This window comes from Leopardus geoffroyi, chromosome C3, assembly GCF_018350155.1.
Source record: "Leopardus geoffroyi isolate Oge1 chromosome C3, O.geoffroyi_Oge1_pat1.0, whole genome shotgun sequence".
In the NCBI taxonomy this organism is placed as follows: domain Eukaryota; kingdom Metazoa; phylum Chordata; class Mammalia; order Carnivora; family Felidae; genus Leopardus; species Leopardus geoffroyi.
Genome location: NC_059338.1, coordinates 65,633,343 through 65,647,770, shown reverse-complemented (window position 1 = coordinate 65,647,770; position 14,428 = coordinate 65,633,343). Strand labels below are relative to the sequence as shown.

General features: G+C 41.3%; 1 protein-coding gene across 3 annotated transcripts in view; it reads left to right on the top strand.

Annotated features, from left to right (window-relative positions):
* SMYD3 (SET and MYND domain containing 3) overlaps positions 1-14,428 on the top strand; it is a 675,859-nt gene that overhangs the window by 198,551 nt on the left and 462,880 nt on the right. The gene's annotated exons all lie outside the window — the stretch shown is intronic.

Below are 14,428 nucleotides of genomic sequence, written 5' to 3'. Positions count from 1 at the left end.
TGGAAAGCCAGGGGTGTGATTCAGGCTGAATTAGAAGGATTAGTCCAAGCCCAGAGACATGAAGACGTAAGTCCTGGTCTGCGTCTGGGGTTGTGAGAATCCAGAGCACAGGGGTCTGAGGGCAGGAGAAGGTGGCTGTCTTAGCTCTGGCAGAAAGAGCAGTGTCACTCTTCCTCTGCCTTCTTGTTCTGTTCAAGCCCTCAGTGGCCTGGGAGAGGTCCATGGCATCGGTGAAGGCAGACTTCTTTACTTGGTCTACTGATAGAAATGCCAATCTCTTTTGGAGAAACCTTCACAGACACACCCAGGAATGATGTTTTGCCAGCTGTCTGTGCATCCCTTAGCCCAGTCCAATTGACCCATAAAACTATCCATCCCAGGATGCATCTCATGTACCTGTTCCTCTTCTGTGCCAGCAAATATGAAATGGGCTAAGTTTCGTAATCAGAGTCTTATTTTGAATACATCAGAAGAATATACAGTTCAATGGACTCCTGTAATAACAATAGCTAATATTTATTGAGGACTTTGTGTCAGGCTGTGTTCTGAGTGCCTTGTAAGTGTGTTTTCTGTTGCTGGAGAACAAATTGCTGTAGATGTAGGAGCTTAAAACAGCTGCCATTTATTATATGGAAGTGAGTACACCAGGGGGCGGGGATCTTGGGAGCCACCTTAGAATTCTGCCAGTTGCAGTAAGTATCCACTCATTTACTCCTTACAACAACCCTGCAAAGTAGGCACTGTTATCAGTGGTATATTACAGAGGTGGAAAGGAGGAGAGCCTGGATAGGCCACCCTCCTTGGAAGCCTAGACTCATTATTTTCATGTTACTCAACACCTATTTCTGTGCTAGGAGCACAGTATCATAGGCGTTCATTCTGTCATTCCTTCTGTTTATCTGTGATTCTCTCTTCTGTTCTTTTGTCATCAGAGCTTTCCTTAGAATGTACACATATTCGTGTACTTTAGAAAACCTTTACTTGGGTCGGCATGTCTTTTATATGGATTTGAATTTAATTTCTTGGCCTTTCTAACAAACTCTAAGTCAGGACCCCAACTGCTGGATCCTGTTAGTTAGTCTGTACGTCACTGTCAGTTCATTTTTTGATATTAATTCTTGCCAACACTTTTAACGTCTGGATTGAGACTTTTGCTGAAAAACTGGGAGATGTGGCTGGACTGGGTTCGTTGCCTCATGGCAACAGTTTGCTTGAGGTGGGTTTCAGCCGCTGCTTTTGGTAACCTGTGAGAAGTCCCATTTCCTGTACCAATCACCCTCGGCTGACCCCACCCCATTCTCTCAGACTTAAACTATACTTAAACTTGAGCTATAGGTTTTTTAAAAAATCATTACAACTGAAGTAGTCTTCTCTTTCTTTACTCCACCTTACCATTTATCCAGTCCTGTCTACCTGGGGTCTTTTCCCTATTGAAAAGTTGCCGCTTTCTTTATTAATGAGTTCTAATTCCATCTTTAAATGAAAACTCGTACAGTCTCACATGACAGAAAATCCAGTCTAATATTGAATGCAGCAAAAGAGAGATTTGTTGGCTCTGAACTGAAAAATGCCTCCTTTCAGCAGTGCTAAATCCAGAGGCTCAAATGATGTCATTAGGATTAGTCTCCCTCCACCGCTGGGCTCTCCTCCTGTGAGTTGCTTCCATTCCCAGGCAGGCTCTCTCCCATGTGTGGTGGCAGCACCGTGGTCAGAAGCTCAATTTTCATCCTCTCCACTCCAAATCCAGCATGAAAAATAACTTCTCTTTTTGGTTACTTAAACAAGATTCCAAAGATTAGCGGTGATTGTGTTAATACGCATGGCTTAGGTCAGGTATGCATTTTTTAGCCAGTGGCTGTGAGCAGTGGGATGTACTATTTCAGTTTGCTCAGCCTGGGTCACATGCTCACCCCTAGAGTCGGCTCCTAGGGAGCAGGGAGGCAGGTGATGGGGAAAAGATGATTGCCAGAGGAATATGGGGAGTGACAGCTGGATGACAAAACAACACATATCTTCATCTTACCCTCTTGCAGGTGCTCTGTCCCTGCGATAAACTTCTCAAATACTGATTATCAGTGGCACCTATAATGTTGGCCTTTGTATAAAAGTCATCTATTTATTCACTTGTTTGCCAGACATTTATTTAGTGCCAGTAATGTTGCAGGCGTTGCGCGAGGGGATGGGAATACAAAGATAGAAAAGACACGTCCGTTGCCTTCGGAAATTCACGATACGACGTGTCTGAAATGCTCCCCAACTGGATTGTGAAGCTTAGGAGGTGTCAGAAACATTGTGTTTTCTTATAGCACATAACATAATATTTTCCACGAAATAGGCTCTTGATAGATAATATGAATATGTGCATGCATCTTATTAAAGCATGGTTTTCATTCCTTCAAACTTGCTGGATGAGAATCTTAATTTCTGACTTTCTTGTTTATGCTCCGACTGAAGAGCATTGTAGCTGGATTGTTCTTCACCCAGCAGGAAGTATGCTCTCTGTCAGGCTCCTGTGGAGCTTGGTAATGCTGGTGTCACAGTGACTCGTGGGCGTATCTGTAGTAGATTTGGGTTTCGTTTTTTTCTTAAATACATTGATTTATTTATTTTGAGAGAGAGACAGAGCGCAGGGGGAGGGGCAGAGAGAGAGAGAGAGAGAGAGAGAGAAAGAGAATCCTAAGCAGGGTCTGCACTGTCAGCATGGAGCCCAACAGGGGGCTTAAACTCACAAACCACGAGATCATGACCTGAGCTGAAATCCATAGTCAGGCGCTAACTGACTGAGCTACTCAGGAGCCCCTAGAATTGGGTATTTTTGAGGGCAGTGGATTGCTTAATAAATGCTTATTGATTTGAATCTTTTGAGGGGTGGGGGTGTGGGGTGTGTGTGCTTCGATCAGGGGGAAGAGTTTCAGTTCTTTCTTCACTGTCTCTTTTTGTTTGTAAGATTTTGTCTAATTTTTCCCTCAAGTTCCCATTTACATGTAATAGGCAGGTTTGGGTTTTTACTTTTCTCTCAGCTGTGTGTACATTTTGTAGCTGATATTATTTTAATACTTGTCACAAAGTCAGGGTTGGTATCGAGAAACACAGAGGACTTCTATTTCTGGAAAGCTAAAACTATCCTTACAATTGGCAACATTATTATAGGAGGAAAATGAACTCCACTGACAGGCTGGGTGCTTTCTGTTATCCAATCTGAAGTTAATATGCCTAGTTTCTGTTTGTTTGCAATGAAATTCAGGCTTTGATTTCCTGGGGTCTTTGTAATTGCTAATGAATAAAACAAACTTGCTGTGCTTTGAGAAGGATGAGAGCCAACACTGAGTGCGGCCATATGACAGGTACTGTGCCTTGTGTAGATTAGCTTTTCAATCTTCACGGCAATTCTGTGGGATAAGTGCTGCTATTATCCATGTATTGCAAGATATAAACTGAGGCTTGGAAAAGTGAAGGACCCTGCCCGGGGTCACATAGCTTGTCAGTGGCAGAATTGGGCCCTGACCCAGGTATCTCTGACTCCAGAGCCCATGCTCTTAGCACCTGGCAGCACCAAGGCCCTTAAAAGTCCCAAATTCATACCTTGTACTCTGTCCCCCAAGTTGATAGCACCTTGATTCTGGTTGTACATTAAGCATTTGCTGGACTAATGTCTTCACGTATATTCCCAAGAAGGCAGTTTTGTGTATTTTTTATCTTTTTTGTGTTAACAACAGTAGACTGTAGGTAGCCCACACATTGCCTTTCAGATCTGTGTGTATCTTTAATTTTTTGACACTGACAGAAGCCATGGTCTGTTACATATGCAAATATGTATTTTTCAACTGTGCTAATATATTTCATCACTTACTTTAAACATTCAGGTGTTTTAAGAATTTTATGTGCACTATAAAAAGTAATAAATAAAAATACAGATTAGAAATTGAAGTGCCCCAGGAACCATCCTTCTTGGAACCCACCACTGTTAACAGTTAGGTCTATGCCTGTATCTATATTTAATGTATTCACTCCAGCAGTCACACCACTTATGGTTTTATTTAATGGTTGTGTACTCTTCCATTGTAGGAAACATCAGTTTTTTTGTTCTCATTGCAAAGAACATCAGTATACATATATCTTTACATAATCGTCTGCATAAGATAAATTAATAAAAATGAAATTGCTGAGGTAGATTTTACATTTTTATATTGGTTGCCAAATTGTCCTCCGATATATATTATATTATTTTATATCCCACCAATAATGTATGAGTGCACTGTTTATTTACAAGCTTGCTAGCATATTATTATTATTCTTAATCCTTACCAGTCTTATAAGTGCTACAAGTAATATCAATTTGTAATTTTAATTTTTTTAGTTCTTAAATTCTGATGGGTTTTAAGCCTCGAATTTTGCGTGTTAAAACCTTGAGACTTTGACTCTTTTTCCTGGTGTAATTTTTGAGGCCATGGCAATTCTAAGCAGACCTAGACTTTTTCTCCGGTTTTTCAAAGTAGAGATGTTTCTTCCTTCTGTGTATGATGGAGTATAGTACACAAAGAGTGGTGTATGTTCCTCATGGTCCAGTCATTATCGCTACATAATGAGAGCTTTCCGTACAGCCTTATTTTTTAAAAAAATTTTTAATGGTTTTTTTTTTTTTTTTAATTTATATTTGAGAGAGAGAGAGCACACACATGCGCTAGTGAGGGAGGAGCAGAGAGAGAGGAGACACAGAATCTGAAGCAGGCTCCAGGCTCTGAGCTGTCAGCACAGAGCCCAACACGGGGCTCAAACTCATGAACTATGAGATCATGACCTGAGCCAGAGTCGGACGCTTAACCGATTGAGCCACCCAGGCGCCTCTGTACAGCTTTATTTTTAAAGCTTTAGGTCTAGAAAGTTTTCATCTGGTGGAGGTATATCTTTTACTTTTAGAGCCAAACTTCCCTATTTGCCTCTGTTATTTTATGAAGGAATACTTAGTAGGGTATCTGAAATTGTATTGCAAACACAGGAGAACCCCCTGTATTGTTCACAGCCTTCTTTTTTATATTCGAATACTTTAAATTTAAAGCAGTTCATTAGACATTAGATGAGTTTGTAAGCTTAACTGTGCTTTTTGTTATAGAAAAAGGTTAATATTTAGTATTCGGATTTTTTTCAATTTGCTGTCTTTGTAGTGTTTGATATTACTATGCAGTTACATTTTATTCCTGCTATAATAGCTGCTAATTATTGTTATTTTGTCTCAGTAAGTGCTTTCTTGCCTTTTGTGGATACATCTCTTCTTAGAAGTTCCTTCCTATTTTTGTTTGGCTGTTAATAAAACTGTCTCTGAACCTGCAGGTTTAAACAGACAAAGGAAAAAGCCTATGTTGTTTGTTGTCTTTCCAGAAGAGGGTGTAGCAAGAAAGGGAAAGAACAAGTATATTGTCCCATCCCTCTTCATATTAAGCATCTCTTAAAAATTAAAAATGATGGAATATTCATCATACTAGAAAGCCACTTCCATTATTTATGAATTAATAAATAATATTGGCAATTAAATCCAAGATGTCCTGTTAACAGGAAGCAAAAAGTAAAACTGTCTACCTCTAAAATATGGAGAGCATTGTCCTCTGAGACAAGGATGAATGGATGTAACACATATTTAGGACTAAAATGGAAGTCTTGGAAGGAAAAATCTTTTAATTTAATTAAACAGCATTACAGATTCCAGATTCACGGCATCCTCTGATCGATGCAGTGGATCTATGGTATTTACACTTCAGAATAAAATAAATGAACTTTTGACATTTGATGCATGAGAAAATATTCTCATTTTTGCCAAGAAATTTATTTATGCTGCAAGGGGGAAGAAAGGATGGGTTGCTGCTTCCCATTATAAGTCAGTAATTTCAAGTTCCTGATTTCAGAAACAAACGCTGCCGTTATTTCTCTTACAAGAAAGGTTATTGTGTAATCAGAATCCCTAACCTTTATTTTTTGTGGATTCCTGATTTTAGTGAGCTTAGTATAACCATGTTTAAAAAAAATTTTTTTTAATGTTTGTTTATTTATTTAAAAAAAATTTTTTTTAACGTTTATTTATTTTCGAGACAGAGAGATACAGAGCATGAACGGGGGAGGGTCAGAGAGAGGGAGACACAGAATCTGAAACAGGCTCCAGGCTCTGAGCCATCAGCACAGAGCCTGACGTGGGGCTCGAACTCATAGACCGTGAGATCATGACCTGAGCTGAAGTCAGACACTTAACCGACTGAGCCACCCAGGCGCCCCTGTTTGTTTATTTTTGAGGGAGAGAGAGAGAGAAATAGAGAGACAAGTGGGGGAGGGAGGGAGAAAGAGGGAGACACAGAATCCGAAGCAGGCTACAGGCTCCGACCTGTCAGCACAGAGCCCGGCTCGAACCCACGAACCATGAGACCATGACCTGAGCTGAAGTCAGACACTTAACCGACTGAGCCTCCCAGGCACCCCAGGATAACTGTGTTTGATGCACTGTTTGCACTTTCTGACTCATCCAGCCTTGGTGGGCTAGTTTCTGCCTCCACTACTACACTGATGTAAGTCATTACATCCTAATGTGGATTCCAGTATCTTTTCTGTTCCTGCATTCTGGGAGAGCTCCCTGAGGCCTGCATTGTTGATGGTCCCTTCCTGAGACCCTTCTCCCCAGACTTTCAAGACATGCTTGTCGCCTTGCTTGTTAAGACCTTTACATGTTGATCTCCCCCAGCATTAGCCTCGTTCCTTTTTATTACTGTCTTGACCTTGTTTTCCAAGGGGTGGGGGTCATCCTCTTTTGTAGATTGAGTTATTGCTTTTTCACCAATGAGTGAATCTTTGTTTCACGACCCCGTCCTGACTGCCAACCCTGTTTCCATCTGCTGCCTAATTACAACACATCCCCGTCTCACTATTCAGTCTGCTTAAAGTGTGGATGATTATTTCTCCTTCCGCTCAAGTCTGTACTCACTCACGTATTTCCTTTACCATTTAATGTCCTCCATTCTGAGTTCCTCAACATAGAGACTTTTGGTCTTAATATTTCTAATATCTCCGTGATCTTTAAGGCAAACGGGCAAAAGTGTGTTGCCTTTGCTAGCTGTAGATATCATTAGGTAACTTGTGAATATTTTGCCTAGATTTAATAAAATTTAAAATAATTTGATCTTATGAAGTTGGCTGTAAACTTAATTGTAATTAAAAAAATGTGTATCTCCAGCTGATCCTTTTCAGGAACAACAGTTCCTTTTTGGGAACAACAGTTCTCTAGTTTTATACTCATGACTTGTTACATGGGAGATTTGATTTCATGTTGTTTTCTGGACTGTATTTCAGTAAATTAACTATGTTTAAATGTAAATGTATTTAGTTTTTTATTTTTATATATAAATATTCATTTGTAAAATGTTGTATATGATGTAAATGTGTTATAAATAAAATAAATATACATTATTAAAATAAAGTTATACACACACACACACACACACATTTGTACTTACCACGTGTAAGTTCAGAGCTGGCCAGCGAGCAAAAAAATTTCTTCCAGCACGGATGTTGATATTTTCTTACAAAGCTAATTTATTGTTGAAGTAAAGGGAGTGCAGTTTTTATTCTGGCTGTCTTTGAGGGCATTGAGCATGTATATGCTATTCTGTAAAATCATTACAAATAGGAAAGAAATCATATTTGGGGACATTGTTACCATTTCTTGGATAGTTGAGAAACAAGTACTAGAAAAGCTTCCCAGGAGGGGAAGATCTGTGTGATTTTCATGATCATGACTAAGGCTGTGCTGATTACATAGAAGTTGCCCCTGTGTGCAGCAACAGTCTGTGTGTTCAGACTTCAGAATGTTCTAATTAATAACAATAACTTCCTTCCTTTTTTGTTTGGAATCAATTTGTTTTGAATATGTCCTCTGACATTTTCTAGAGAAAAGTAGAAGGCTAAATTATCCAAGGATATCGTGGAGTTCAAAACCCAGCCCTTCACACAGACATACACGCGCGCGCACACACACACACACACACACACACACACACACACACACACACACACACACAGAAAGCAAAACGCTAAACCGAAACCTTTGAGCTTTCCGTGAGAAATTCGGTCTTCATGATTCCTACTTCCTTTGAGAAGTGATCTTGTTCTCCTTTTGATGAATTCTGACTTTCTTGTTCTGTGGCTGCCATCTCAGTTGTTGAACGATTTATTTTTCTTGCTCAGAGAATGGAGTTTTCCTGATCATATGGCTATACCTTGTATTGTTGTCAAGGTCAAAATCTTTTAATTTTATTGATAGAACTGGTATTGTAACCTGAGGGTCTCCTGCTGTATATTTTAATCCTGTCATATTGCCTAAAAACAGTCATATCTTGGCTTTCGGTCCAGCAATATTTTTATTAAATTCCTTGGCCACATCTAGTTTACTTTTCCTTGAGAGAAATATAACAGAATACTACCAGCATCATGATCGCAAATAGATTGTTACCGTGGCAACCTGACAGTTTTTAATATTAGAATTTTCTTGTTAAAGCAGAACTTATGACACTGGGGACCTTTCCCTGACTGTGAAAACTTTATGCTGCCTCTTATAGTTGGTATTACCCTGTGTCCAATAATAACATTATTGTTCTTTAATAAGAAAACAGTTAATTTTAAACATTTGCTCAAAATTTCTTTGCTTCTATGATAGGAAGACCTATGTTTTCTCAACTCCAGTCCATCTTTGCTGTGGTGTCTTTTACAGGTAGACGCCAGTGAGATTTGTAAGAAACACTGAAGAGAATCACAGTTTTGTATCTGACATCAAAGAACTTTGCCATTTACTAACGGCACGAGTGGTCTTGGGAAAACTGCTTAGTCCTTGGGACTGTTTCTAAAAATTGTAGGTGGGAGTGTTAGTCCCTGTCTTATTTGTCTCATGAGCGTGTGTTAATAAAGTAATACGTAAAATATTTATTACTCCTTTTTATTTACAGTGGAGAAGGAAGGTTAAATGCATACATAATATGTATGCTTTGTATTGGGTTTGTGTATTACCTCATTTAGCCCCCACAATAACTCTGTGAAATAGATATATTATTCTCAATGTATGTAGGAAGATGTTTATAGGCAGAGAGCTTAATTGGCTTGCTCAGATCACACAACTTACTAAATATCTAGGTGGACTTGGAACCAGAGTTGTCTGTCTCTGTTTCCAGTGCTTTCTCACTAATTCTTGTGCCTGCCATGGTAGCTGGCACATAGTAGGTGCTGGATATTTGTTGAATAAATGAATACTGCAGTGAATACTTCTGGGAAGTGGTAGCTTGCCCTTGATAAGGCTGACCATTTCATTTGTAGATGAGCTGGATGTAGACTAGCCAAGAAAGGAGAAATCACTAATTCTACAGAAGGTAGGCTCTAGTTGTTTCTATATATATATTTTTTTAATTTGAGAGAGAGAGAGAGAGAGAGAGAGAGCAAGCAGGGGAGGGGCTGAAGGAGAGAGAATTGTAAGCAGGCTCCACACTCAGCACGGAGCCTGACATGGGGCTCAATTCCACGACCCTGGGATCATGACCTGAGCTGAAATCAAGAATTGGATGCTCAGCTGACCGAGCCACCCAGGTGCCCCTATAATTTTCTTCATAGTCACTCGTCCATCAGGCTTTCATCAGACCTTACTGAGTGAATACTATGTGCCAGGGCCCTGTACACACAGAGATGACTAAGATGGTCTCTGCAGCTGACAGCCTGGTTGGCAGTTTTTGTAGTCAGGCTCTTTTGAAGGTGCATGAATGTGTTCAAGTATATATAATATTTTGTTAAGCATTTACTTCATCACCAAATAACTTTGTTATTAAGGCCTAGAGACTATTCCACTCTTTGCTGCTTTATTAGTAATTAAGAAACCTCAAGAGGCATACTACTCTGAAGCCCTGAATAAATACAGTTTGACATAGACACCTTAGCATCTCAGGGGCAAACTTCAAGGCAAATTGTTATTTGTTCATTGTCCAGTCACTGAGTGCTTCTTGTGCTAGCCACTTATATTTGGATACAATCTTCATATAAAGATTGTTGCTGTTGGTTCATTTCCTCTAATAAGATTGTCACAGTCACATAAAGGGTACTGTACACAGGGGGCTCCTGCCCTCACAGTGTACCAGAAGGGCATCACCCCCAGGCTGTGAGTGTCTAGGATGGTGATTGGTAGGGCAGGGCCTCTTAGCCAAGTCTGTAAGTCTTTGCAGCTCGACAGGGTTGGGAGAAGGGCTGTTAAGTAGAGGAGACAGCATATGCCATCACACAGATAGAAAAGATGTTGCCTCTGAGAAACTACTGAGCGATTCAGTACGGCCAGAGCATGGCCAGAACATGGCCAGGAGGCAGGAAATTGCTTAGAAAAGAGGCTAACGATCGGCAGGAGCCAAGGAGTTGGACCTTGTCTTGAAGGAGAACCATTTGCAGGTTTTTAATTTGACAAGAGCCGTGGGATTTGGGGAGTTTGATGTGCACTTTAGAAATCTCTTTCTACAGAGGCCTGGAGGATGGTTGGAAGAAAGCAGGGCTAAGGCTGGGAAGCTGCTGCAGCAATCGGATCGAGGAACTGTGTGGCCTGGGGCTTGTGGCTGTGGCCGTGGTGGCCGCGGTGGGCAGCCATAGGAGGAGGAAGGGGGTGAGGACGGTGGAGAGGCAGGATAGCTAGTGCTTGGAGACTGCCCATGTGGATGGCAGAAGAACGGAGGCCGAGAGGATGTCTCTAACCTGGCAAACCCAGGCAGGGGGTGGTAGCGCCCTTCAGGAAGACAGCAGGTCCAGCAAGAGTCGCTGACAGCAGGGGGAACGGAGGAGAGGGAGTGCTGGTGTGGATCATAAGTTCTGTTCTGAACTCGTGAGAATATGAGGTGCTTGTGGGACATCAGGTGATGCAATCAGAAGGGAGCTGGACATTTGAGACTGAGTCTCAAGAGAGATTTGGCGGGGAGGAAATTGAGACGTGAGGACTCAGAATTGCTGGAGGCTAGCTGGTACTGCAGAAGTGGGAATAATACAGGGAGAGGGTGGAAATGAAGACGGTGGGCATGTGGAGGGAACCCTGTGGAACAGGGCTGGGAGGAAGCTGGCTGAAGAAGCAGCTAGCTAAGGCGACTGAGAGGGAGCGAAGTCAGAGGACACTGTGGAGAGAAAGATGTTGTAGAAACCAAGGGAGAAAACCTTTCCAGAAGCAAGTCAACAGTTTCCTGCTGTGGAGAGGTCAGTTATGATGAGGACTGAAGTGTTCATTGATTTCAGTAAAGAATTCTGTAGTGAGCTTTGCTAGGTCACCTTAGTTAGAGTGGGGAGTGCTGGGTCATCTAAGGAAATACGGCTGTGAGTGAGCAGAGAGTAGGATGGCAGTTAGAAAGGGGAATGGAAGTTGATGGTTGACTGGTTGTTGTAATGTGTTAGAAGCTTGGGAGCCAGTAATGCAAATTTAAAGACAAGTTGGGGTCCGGGTTGTTAGTGATGAAGTAAGATTTCTGAGAAGGTGAGAGCAGAGGAATGTAACCCTGAGTCCCCCGATGGCCCATTGAGCCTGTTGTGGGTTGTCCCATGGGGCCAACCGCAGAAGCTCGTGCAGTGGTCTCACCAGTCGGAGGGCCTGGAATGCACACGTGTCTATGACGATGTGTGTGTAACACTACTCTGAGGTCACAGTCCCCTAGTTTTTTCACCTTCTGATAATGCCTTAAAAGAAATCACAATTTAATAAAAAGCAGACTGACCATTACATTAAAGCATAGCCTTCTAAAAGCTCCAGGTGCCCTTGGGTGTTTACGTAGGTACACGTGGACGAGGTAGAAGAAGGGAACCATTTGTTGTACAGACTGCACAATGCACACCACTCACAAGTGGCCTGCCAATGCCAGGCCCTCGTGAGAAGACTGTCCACCAGATTGTAGACCCATTAATTTTCTGTAGGGGGTGATATGCTTCATGGTCCCTTCTTCATGGGGACCTGCAAATTGTCCTCATAATTCCCAGCATGCATAGAATGACGTCACGTATGATCTAGTTTGTCCCCAGTGCTCCCGCGGTACAGATGCGGTAAAAAGGACAGGCGTTGACCCCCAGGTGTGGCAGCTTCTGATGCTTGCTCTTTGTGGTCCTCCTTGGTTTTTTCTACAGGTTTTCTCAACTTGTGCTTCTGTTTTCAGTCGTAACTCTTACTGTCAGCTAAAATTATTTTCTTGAAGCTAGTTAGCTATTGACTTTTTTCCTTATGTTTTTTTAAAATAGGCATTTCCCTCCACCATTTGCTCAGCAACTTATGTTGCTTTCTGTTGCAAAGACTTTAATCTTTTTTATTTAACGTTTATTTATTTCTGAGAGACAGAGACAGCATGAGCAGGGGAGGGGCAGAGAAAGAGGGAGACACAGAATCTGAAGCAGGCTCCAGGCTCTGAGCTGTCAGCATAGAGCTCGACACGAGGATCAAACTCAGAAACCGCGAGATCATGACCTGAGTTGAAGCTGGATGCTTAACCGACTGAGCCACCCAGGTGCCCATGTTGCAAAGACTTTTATTTCAGCATGGCCTTTTTCCCCCTGAAAGCTCTTAAGTCGTAGGTTGATGGTACCTGCTGACAGTACTTTGAGGAAACCTTATACTGTGTCAGGCCTTTCATTATGTCACCTGGTTTATTGCAGTGTAGACCTACAAAAATTATATTGTGCTATGCTGGAGTGACTTAGTATGTTGGAGTGGATTTTTATGAGCAATATATTTGCCCCATATAGTGATCATATCTCCTTTAATATGTGACACTTATAGTAAGTTTAAGATACAGCCATTCTGGATTGGTTTGGGGAGGTAACAGTGACTCCTTTGCCCACCGATCTGTGTGAAAATCACATTTATTTTTTCCCAAGACCAATATTTTCTTCTTCCTATTGTAATTAGTTTGCTCATTCTGCAAGTTAACTATGATAATAAATACTGAATACTTGGCATGTTTTCTCAAGTATGAAAATAAAAGCTTATACTTAATGTGTAAATTACAGCTGAACATAGGTCCAGACATATGGTTATTAGTGTTGCTTAAATCACTGGGACTTTTTGTCAGCGTTGTTACAGATGTTCTCAAAGGGCCTTCAAATTGCTTTCCTTTTTGTCCTCTGTAAATAAAATTAATACATTTTTAAATGCATGAATTTCAAATTTATGTGCCCCTGTACTTGGAGATCCACGTATAAACAGCAGTGACCAGTTCTGAGGAGTCCAGATGCCCTGAGCTTGCTTACATGCCTCCTGGTCTCTAAACATTTGCTTTCGTGTTTCTGGCTAAAAGCCAGCAGCAAATTATACTTTCCGTGCAACTGTTAGCGCACTCTCTCCCTTCTCAGAGCATGATCTGCAAAATGTACTCATAAGACATCAAATTTGAATTGCAAATTTGTGTGTGAATATTATTTTACAAGTAGTCAGGAAAGAAACCAAAGGGGAACATTTCCCTAATTTGTTAGCAAGCTGTACACATAATTTGTAACTGATGCTCATCTTGACCATATAGTAATCAGCATTCTGCAGGGTATGGAGATGCCAGTATTCTCGAATCTTTCTTTTCTTTTTATTGAAGTCACTTTATTAACCTATGTGTTTTCTGTTTTTCTTAAATTAAAATCTCATTTAAAAAACTTGTTTTAATGTTTTTATTTATTTTTGAGACAGAGAGAGACAGAGCATGAGCAGGGGAGGGGAAGAGAGAGAGAGGGAAACAGAATCTGAAGCAGGCTCCAGGCTCTAAGCTGTCAGCGCAGAGCCCAACGCGGGGCTCGAACTTACGAACCACAAGATCATGACCTGAGCTGAAGTCGGACGCTCAACCGACTGAGCCACCCAGGTGCCCCAAATTAAAATCTCATTTAATTGTACCATCACAAGATAGCAAATGGTCTTTATTTTACAGTGTCTAAAATTGCCTGTTTTGGGGCGCCTGGGTGGCGCAGTCAGTTAAGCGTCCGACTTCAGCCAGGTCACGATCTCGCGGTCCGTGAGTTCGAGTCCCGCGTCAGGCTCTGTGCTGATGGCTCAGAGCCTGGAGCCTGTTTCCGATTCTGTGTCTCCCTCTCTCTCTGCCCCTCCCCCGTTCATGCTCTGTCTCTCTCTGTCCCAAAAATAAATAAACGTTGAAAAAAAAAAAATTGCCTGTTTTAAAAGAAGTACATAACCTCAGATTCATTTATTAATTATTACTTTGAACTGCTTTGTAGTAGACAGGTGATAGAGTGGGTGAGATGAAGGAGATTATGATGACTGTGTATAATTATGTGTATTTGCTTCAGAATAAAGCTAGATTTTTCTTCTCTGTGCAAGGGGAGAGAGAGTGAGAAAAAGAAGAAATACTTTTTTCTCTTCATTTTGTGAGGTGTTTGCGCTTTTACTTTTTTTTGGCCGATCATGGTA